Source organism: Lolium rigidum, chromosome 1, assembly GCF_022539505.1.
Source record: "Lolium rigidum isolate FL_2022 chromosome 1, APGP_CSIRO_Lrig_0.1, whole genome shotgun sequence".
Taxonomy (NCBI): domain Eukaryota; kingdom Viridiplantae; phylum Streptophyta; class Magnoliopsida; order Poales; family Poaceae; genus Lolium; species Lolium rigidum.
The window spans coordinates 162,680,523-162,690,889 of NC_061508.1; positions in this window are offsets into that span (position 1 = coordinate 162,680,523).

The following is a 10,367-nucleotide window of genomic DNA, read 5'->3' on the forward strand; positions in this document are numbered from 1 at the left end:
GTGCAGGAGGAATAAAACTACTTTAATAACATTGCTAGAGTAGCACATAGATAAATTGTGATACAAACACATTGCAATCATAAAGAGATATAAATAAGCACCTCACTATGCCATTCAACAAGTGAATAAGTATTCTCGTGAAATATAGCCTAAGAGACCCACACGGTGCACACACTCGTCACCTTTACACACGTGGGACAAGGAGTCTCCTGAGATCACATAAGTAAAACTCACTTGACTAGCATAATGACATCTAGATTACAAGCATCATCATATGAATCTCAATCATGTAAGGCAGCTCATGAGATTATTGTATTGAAGCACATAGGTGAGAGATGAACCACATAGCTACCGGTACAGCCCCGAGCCTCGATGGAGAACTACTCCCTCCTCATGGGAGCAAGCAGCGGTGATGAAGATGGCGGTGGAGATGGCAGCGGTGTCGATGGAGAAGCCTTCCGGGGCACTTCCCCGCTCCGGCAGGGTGCCGGAACGAGACTCCCGTCCCCCGCATCTTGGCTTCGCGATGGCGGCGGCTCCGGAAGGTTTTCCGTATCGTGGTTCTTCGCATCGTGGTTTTCGCGACGGAGGCTTTATATAGGCGAAGAGGCGGCGCAGGAGGGTCGAAGGGGTGGCCACACCATATGGCGGCGCGGCCGGGGCCCGGGCCGCGCCGGCCTATGGTCCGGGGGCCCAGGTGCCCCCTCCGGTCCTTCCCGGTGTTCTCGGATGCTTCCGGTGAATATAGGAACCCGAGTCTTGATTTCGTCCGATTCCGAGAATATTTCGTTACTAGGATTTCGAAACCAAAAACAGCAGTAAAACAGGAACTCGGCACTTCGGCATCTTGTTAATAGGTTAGTTCCGTAAAATGCACGAATATGACATAAAGTGTGCATAAAACATGTAGGTATCATCAATAATATGGCATGGAACATAAGAAATTATCGATACGTCGGAGACGTATCAAGCATCCCCAAGCTTAGTTCTCGCTCGTCCCGAGCAGTAAAACGATAACAAAGATAATTTCTGAAGTGACATGCCATCATAAACTTGATCATATTGTAAACATATGTAATGAATGCAGCGATCAAAACAATGGTAATGACATGAGTAAACAACTCGAATCATAAAGCAATGACTTTTCATGAATAGCACTTTCAAGACAAGCATCAATAAGTCTTGCATAAGAGTTAACTCATAAAGCAATAATTTAAAGTAAAGATATTGAAGCAACACAATGGAAGATAAAGTTTCAGCAATTGCTTTCAACTTGTAACATGTATATCTCAATGATAGTTTGTCAACATAGAGTAATATAACAAGTGCAATATGCAAGTATGTAGGAATCAATGCACAGCTTCACACAAGTGTTTGCTTCTTGAGGTGGAGAGAGATAGGTGAACTGACTCAACATAAAAAGTAAAAGAAAGGTCCTTCAAAGAGGAAAGCATCGATTGCTATATTTGTGCTAGAGCTTTGGTTTTTGAAAACATAAAGAGAGCATAAAAGTAAAGTTTTGAGAGGTGTTTGTTGTTGTCAACGAATGGTAGTGGGCACTCTAACTACCTCATCAACCGGACTTTCAAGAGCGGCTCCCGTGAAGGACGTTATCTCTACCAGCAAGGTAGATCATCCCTCTTCTCTTTTGTTTACACATGTACTTTAGTTTAGTTTTTCTTTATTTATGGATGACACTCCTCCTAACCTTTTGCTTACACAAGCCATGGCTAACCGAATCCTCGGTGCCTTCCAACAATCACATACCATGAAGGAGTGTCTATTTGCAAAATTAAGTTGCTTACCGATGAATCGGAGCAAAACATGTGAAGAGAATTATTAATGCAAGTTAATTAATCGGGCCGGGAACCCCATTGCCAGCTCTTTTTGCAAAATTATTGGATAAGCGGATGTGCCACTAGTCCATTGTGAAAGTCCGTCGAAGTAAATGACAAGATCGAAAGATAAAACACCACATACTTCCTCATGAGCTATAAAACATTGACACAAATCGGAGGTGATAAATTTTGAATTATTTAAAGGTAGCACTCAAGCAATTTACTTTGGAATGGCGGAGAAATACCATGTAGTAGGTAGGTATGGTGGACACAAATGACATAGTAGTTGGCTCAAGGATTTTGGATGCATGAGAAGTATTCCCTCTCGATACAAGGCTTAGGCTAGCAAGGTTATTTGAAACAAACACAAGGATGAACCTGTGCAGAAAAACTCACATAAAAGACATATTGTAAACATTATAAGACTCTACACCGTCTTCCTTGTTGTTCAAAACTCAATACTAGAAATTATCTAGACTTTAGAGAGACCAATTATGCAAACCAAATTTTAGCAAGCTCTATGTATTTCTTCATTAATAGGTGCAAAGCATATGATGCAAGAGCTTAAACATGAGCACAACAATTGCCAAGTATCACATTATCCAAGACATTATAGCAATTTACTACATGTATCATTTTCCAATTCCAACCATATAACAAATTAACGAAGAAGATACTTCGCCATGAATACTATGAGCTAAGAACACATGTGTTCATACGAACCAGCGGAGCGTGTCTCTCTCCCACACAAGCATGATGAACTTATTCAAACATAAACAAAAACAAACAGACGCTCCAAGTAAAGTACATAAGATGTGACCGAATAAAAATATAGTTTCAAGAGAAGGAACCTGATAATTTGAACCTGATAATTTGTCGATGAAGAAGGGGATGCCTTGGGCATCCCCAAGCTTAGATGCTTGAGTCTTCTTGAAATATGCAGGGGTGAACCACCGGGGCATCCCCAAGCTTAGAGCTTTCACTCTTCTTGATCATAGTATATCATCCTCCTCTCTTGACCCTTGAAAACTTCCTCCACACCAAACTCGAAACAACTCATTAGAGGGTTAGTGGACAATAAAAATTAACATGTTCAGAGGTGACACAATCATTCCTAATACTTCTGGACATTGCATAAAGCTACTGGACATTAATGGATCAAAGAAATCCATCCCACATAGCAAAAAGAAGCAACGCGAAATAAAAGGTAGAATCTGTCAAAACAGAACAGTCCGTAAAGACGAATTTTAAAAGGGCACCAGACTTGCTCAAATGAAAATGCCCAAATTGAATGAAAGTTGCGTACATATCTGAGGATCACTCACGTAAATTGGCTTAATTTTCTGAGTTACCTGCAGAGAATTAGACCCAGATTCGTGACAGCAAAGAAATCTGTTTCTGTGCAGTAATCCAAATCTAGTACTTACTTTACTATTAAAGACTTTACTTGGCACAACAAAACACAAAACTAAGATAAGGATAGGTTGCTACAGTAGTAAACAACTTCCAAGACACAAATATAAAACAAAGTACTGTAGCAAAATAACACATGGGTTATCTCCCAAGAAGTTCTTTCTTTATAGCCATTAAGATGGGCTCAGCAATTTTAATGTTGCGCTCGCAGGAAATAGTATCTGGAGCAAAAAGAGAGCATCAAGAAGCAAATCCAAAACACATTTAAGTCTAACATGCTTCCTATGCATAGGAATCTTGTAAATAAACAAGTTCATGAGGAGCAAAGTAACAAGCATAGGAAGATAAAACAAGTGTAGCTTCAAAAATTTCAAGCACATAGAGAGGTGTTTTAGTAACATGAAAATTTCTACAACCATATTTTCCTCTCTCATAATAACTTTCAGTAGCAACATGAGCAAACTCAACAATATAACTATCACATAAAGCATTCTTATCATGAGTCTCATGCATAAAATTATTACTCTCCACATAGGCATAGTCAATTTTATTAGTTGTAGTGGGAGCAAATTCAACAAAGTAACTATCATTATTATTCTCATCAAGTGTAGGAGGCATAGTATAATCACAACAAAATTTACTCTCCATAGTAGGTTGTACCAAAAGACCACTATCATTATAATCATCACATATGGGAGGCAAAGTATCATCAAAGAAAATTTTCTCCTGAATGCTTGGGGGACTAAAAAGATCATGAAAACCAGCTTCCCCAAGCTTAGAACTTTCTATATCATTATCAACAATGGTGTTCAAAGCGTTCATACTAATATTACTCCCAAAGCATGCAAATAAGATTTCATAGGTTTTTTAATTTTCGCATCAAACAATCCATGTTTTAAATCAGGAAATAGAATAAGAAGCTCATTGTTGTCCATTATGCCAAACTAGTGTAAACAAGAAACAAAAAGATGCAATTGCAGGATCTAAAGGAAATAGCTTCGAGCACAAACACAACGGCGCCAGAAAAGTACTCTTACCTGGGACCGGAGTATGAGAGCCTTTTACCTTTCCTCCCCAAGCAACGGCGCCGTAAAAGTGCTTGATGTCTACGGGTGCTTCTATTCTTGTAGACAGGTGTTGGGCCTCCAAGAGCAGAGGTTTGTAGAACAGCAAGCAAGTTTCCCTTAAGTGGATCACCCAAGGTTTATCGAACTCGAGGAGGAAGAGGTCAAAGATATCCCTCTCATGCAACCCCGCAACCACAAAGCAAGAAGTCTCTTGTGTCCCCAACACACCTAATAGGTGCACTAGTTCGGCGAAGAGATAGTGAAATACAGGTGGTATGAATAAGTAGTAGCAACGGCACCGTAACAGTTGCTTTGCCCGTAACAAGTAAACAAGCAGTAGTAACGCAAGCAAAGAGTAACGCAAAGAAAACAGTAAACAAGCAGCGATAGCAGTATTTAGGAACAAGGCCTAGGGATTAGACTTTCACTAGTGGACACTCTCAACATTGATCACATAACAGAACAAATAAATGCATACTCTACACTCTTGTTGGATGATGAACACATTGCGTAGGATTACACGAACCCTCAATGCCGGAGTTAACAAGCTCCACAATAATGCTCATATTTTAGTAACCTTTAGTGTAAGATAGATCAAAAGACTAAACCAAATACTAACATAGCATGCACACTGTCACCTTCATGCATATGTAGGAGGAATAGATCACATCAATATTATCATAGCAATAGTTAACTTCGCAATCTACAAGAGATCATGATCATAGCATAAACCAAGTACTAATACTGTGCACACACTGTCACCTTTGCACACGTGCAGGAGGAATAAAACTACTTTAATAACATTGCTAGAGTAGCACATAGATAAATTGTGATACAAACACATTGCAATCATAAAGAGATATAAATAAGCACCTCACTATGCCATTCAACAATGAATAAGTATTCTCGTGAAATATAGCCTAAGAGACCCACACGGTGCACACACTCGTCACCTTTACACACGTGGGACAAGGAGTCTCCGGAGATCACATAAGTAAAACTCACTTGACTAGCATAATGACATCTAGATTACAAGCATCATCATATGAATCTCAATCATGTAAGGCAGCTCATGAGATTATTGTATTGAAGCACATAGGTGAGAGATGAACCACATAGCTACCGGTACAGCCCCGAGCCTCGATGGAGAACTACTCCCTCCTCATGGGAGCAGCAGCGGTGATGAAGATGGCGGTGGAGATGGCAGCGGTGTCGATGGAGAAGCCTTCCGGGGCACCTCCCCGCTCCGGCGAGGTGCCGGAACAGAGACTCCTGTCCCCCAGATCTTGGCTTCGCGATGGCGGCGGCTCTGGAAGGTTTTCCGTATCGTGGTTCTTCGCATCAGGGTTTTCGCGACGGAGGCTTTATATAGGCGAAGAGGCAGCGCAGGAGGGTCGAAGGGGTGGCCACACCATATGGCGGCGCGGCCAGGGCCTGGGCCGCGCCGGCCTATGGTCTGGGGGCCCAGTGCCCCCCTCTGGTCCTTCCCGGGTGTTCCGGATGCTTCCGGTGAAAATAGGAACCCGAGTCTTGATTTCGTCCGATTCCGAGAATATTTCGTTACTAGGATTTCTGAAACCAAAAACAGCGAGAAAACAGGAACCGGCACTTCGGCATCTTGTTAATAGGTTAGTTCCAGAAAATGCACGAATATGACATAAAGTGTGCATAAAACATGTAGGTATCATCAATAATATGGCATGGAACATAAGAAATTATCGATACGTCGGAGACGTATCAGTCACTAAATATATCTAGGGCTAACCTAAACTACAAATCTTACATGGATATCATACAAACCACCAATGGACTATCATCAACAATAGAACATAGAATGGTGGCCAAATCCAATTTTTGTAGGGTTACCAAGATTTACCAAAATAGAACCAAAAACATGACATTAATCAGACACAATGAAGTGGATGGGAGAGAACTCCTCTTTGCATCAAGTGGAGACCAAAATCCACGAAGAAATCTTCATATCTAGGGGATTTTGGGGAAGGATTTGTCAAGGGAGGGAGAGGTGGGCGCGTCTTGGTTGCTTCTTGGTGGGGGTCTGAGGGGTAAGTGGTAGGTGGAGGAGATGGGAGAGGCCCACGCGACTTAACATATTCCAAAGGTAGCGCCCTTGCGAGAGGAGTTGAACTTCAAAAGGGTAGCTCCCTTGAGAAGGGAGTTGAGGTCACGAATCACGGGCCCCGCCTCATTCAGCGCCATTGCTAGCGGTGCTACGATGAAGAGGGTAGCGCCCCGGAGAAAGGCGCTACTAAAAAGGGCCAGATTTTGAATATTTTTCAAAATGAGGCCAAATCGTGCTGAACTTTTGAAAAAGGGTCAAGTTTGTCGAAATCGACAGACCGTGAAGCCTTGCTAGGCTCCATGGTAGGTGCAAGCTGATGCATGGTACGTAGAGTGGTAGCTACTGCTAGGCGACCAGTGCTCTCATACGTTGCAAACATATCTATAATTTTTGATGCTTCATGCTTGTTTTACACCAATTGCTCTTTGTTTTGTTTACACTTCGTGGCATTTTTATGTATTTTTTAGAACTAACATATTAACAAGATGCCACAGTGCCAGTTCCTATTTTCTGCTGCTTTTGTATTTCAAAAGAGTTGTTCTGGAAATATTCTCGGAATTGGACGAAACAAAAGCCGAAGTTCCTATTTTTCGTTCACGAAGACGGAGTCCAAAGGGGAGACGGAGAAGAGCCGAGAGGCGGCCACACCATGCAAAAAACCTAAATAAATGTGTCTCCATCCATGAAAAGTTACGTAGCTCCGCCGCCATTGAAGACAAGTTTCGGGGGACAGAAATCTCTGTTTCGGCACCCTGCCGGGACGGGGAATTGCCCCCGGAGCCATCTCCATTGACTCCACCGCCATCTTCGTCGGGGTTGCTGACTCCCATGATGAGGAGGGAGTAGTTCTCCCCCGAGGGTGTGGGCTTTACCGATAGCTATGTGGTTTATCTCTCTCTCCCATGGTGTGACCTTTATGTGATCATGAGCTTTGTAATTTAGTTGAAGAAGTATATGTTACTCTTCATCTATTATGCTACTCAAGTGGTTTTATTAATGTTATCTCCGGAGGCACCTTGTCCCACGGTGTGAAGATGACAATGTGCGCACCATGTGTGGCTCTTAGGCTAAAGATTACGGAAATAGTTATCATGAGTTATAATTTGTGTTTGATGTCTCTATGAAATTGTGGTGCTTGTTAGTACTATCTTTGGATGCTCAAAGTGAAAGAGTGGGACGTCCCTAGGTTTGGAAAGCGAACTTTAAGGAGTTCTTTGACAGCCCTACGCGATGAATTGGTGTTCGTTATCGAACCGGAGAGTGGTTCAGAGTAGCATAGTGAAGAGAAGATATTTATGTATTCAATTATGATATCATTGTTGAGAGTGTCCACAAGTGAAAGTAAGATCCATATGCCTTGTTTCTAAGCATTGAAACACCATTTACAACCAGTTCCGCTACATGTTTGCTTGTTGCCATTATTATTTCAGATTGCAATTACCACTTATAATTCTCCATATTACTTGTATTTCACTATCTCTTTGCCGAACTAGTGCACCTATACACCTGACAACTGTATTGGGTGTGTTGGGGACACAGAAGACTTGTTGTATCTTAATTGCAGGGTTGCTTGAGAGGAATATCTTTAACCTCTACCTCCCTGAGTTCGATAAACCTTGGGTTAAGGGAAACTTACTGCTGTTCTACAAACCTCTGCACTTGGAGGCCCAACAATGTCTATAAGAATAGAAGCGTGCCTAATGTGTGCTTTCACAACAAAGCACACACGAGTTTGCCCAAATTGAACACACACATGCAGCATAAAAAAATCGAAGAGAATCTAACCATATGTTGGAACACCGACCTCGCCAGATCGGGCTCCCGGCGACGAATCCATCTCACCAGTGAGTTATCAGAGTCAGATCACAATATTTATTTTGGCATACACCAAAAGTCTCGCTCGTATGTTTGGAATAAAAGACACTAACGGGTCAAAAAATTATGTATAGATCAAAATTCTAATTAAACATTTGAATTTTTTAGCATCATAATAGAAAATTAGAAAACTGGATAGTTAGTTGAGTGTCAGTGTGTCACACACTTTAGCTACATGAGTTCTAGTCTCTCACACGCCCCATCAATTTTTAAGCTTGTACACTAGTACAGATCAACTAGCATGAGTAGCAAATGCAACTTGTATTGTGGTGCACCGATGTGAAAAAGTCAAGTGGGCAGGAGAGAGAGCGATATTATAAAAAGCAAAGAGTCAGCTAGCAGCGCGCGTGGACTGGGTGGGAACCAGAGAGGAAAGTGGTGCACGTGAGTGAGAGACAAGACCACACGTCGCACGGGGCAGGTGCGCTCACCGAGACGGAGCGACCGATGTTTCACGTTTGATCGGTCAGCAGATAGTAAGCATTATATTTTCCTTTAAATATGGAGCAATCTACTGCCTCACATCAAATCTATACAAAACCTATCGAGAAATCGAGCAATTGCCACGGTGGCGATCGGTGACCATGACGGACAGAAATAAAACTCCAGCCACGCCGGCAGCCCCGCGGGCGATGTGTCTGTCGTGCTACATCGGATTAGAAGGGCTGAGAATGGCCACGGCACCGTCGTGATCTGATGCCCATCTCTGCCTATGTCAGGGGCGGAGCTACAGTGTCAGGCCGGTGCCAGTTGATACCGACGATCTCGGCCCAAATCCTTGTACATCTATACCTAATAATAAAAGCAAAAGAGATTCTTGTTGATTCATCTATTTTTACCATAAATTTTTGTTCAGTCCTACCAGACGTAACCAGATTAGAGTCCTGCTAGACGTAACCAGGATTGAAGTTGTGTAAGGTGTACCCAAGGCGCACGACAAACCCAGCCTTTATAGAGCACCAATCCCCACCAATAAGTCCCTCCAAACCGAGCAGCATCTCTGCTATGAGGCTAGCACGATCTCGGCCCAAATTGTCGACGACAGGAAGAGCAGTAACTCGACTCTTGTCTAGCACTGGAGTGGCAAGTGATGAAGTGGAGCTACCAGAGCAGCACGTGCGGGCCTATAGAGGTAGCAAGGTAAACCAAGCATTCGAGTTGACGACGTACCGAGGGTGGCGGAGCGGAAGGTGGTGTAGTTGTCGACGACGTTGCGGCTGGCCTTGATGACGGTCCTCCACATGCCGTCGCCGACGAGCATGATGTTGGTCTTCTCGCTCCCGACCTCCACGTTCTCGAAGTAGCCGCCGGCCTTGATGTGGATCACGTACCGCGTCGCGCTGTTGTTGGGCGCCGCCGCCACCGCCTCCCCCACCGTCGTGAAGTTCCCGCTCCCATCCTTGGCCACCACCAGGTCGGGCACCGTGCCCGGGAAGCCCTGCAGCCGCCTCCGGTCCCCGGCCGACACCCACGACGGGAATAAAAATAAAAGAGATTCTTGTTGATTCATCTATTTTTACCATAAATTTTTGTTCAAATTACAACCCTGCCACCGTTTAGTTGAAAAAAACTATTCGGCTGTCGTATGCCTTATTGCAACCGGACGTAACCAGATTGGAGTCCTACCAGACGTAACCAGATTAGAGTCCTGCTAAACGTAACCAGGATTGAAGTTGTGTAAGGTGTACCAAGGCGCGCGACAAACCCAGCCTTTATAGAGGACCAATCCCCCGAAAATGGTGAATGGAACCTGGGTACGCGCGCACCCGTTTACGAAAAGTTCAAAAAAAAACTATGTAAAAGTTTCCAAAAAATGTGAAGTAAATTTTTGCATGTAGATATTATGTTGGTACTTACTCATGTGTGTTTTCACGGAAAAATACCATTGTGTGTGACCTACACAAAAATGACAAAATGCAAATTCCTATTCCTGTGAATAGTACAAATTCCTGTTCACTATTCTCATTTGGACATTTTGTCATTTTTATACATGCCACACACAATGGTTTTTTTTCGTGAAAACTCACACGAGTAAGTATCAACATAATATGTACATGCAAAATTTTACTTCACATTTTTTAGAAACTTTAAAAT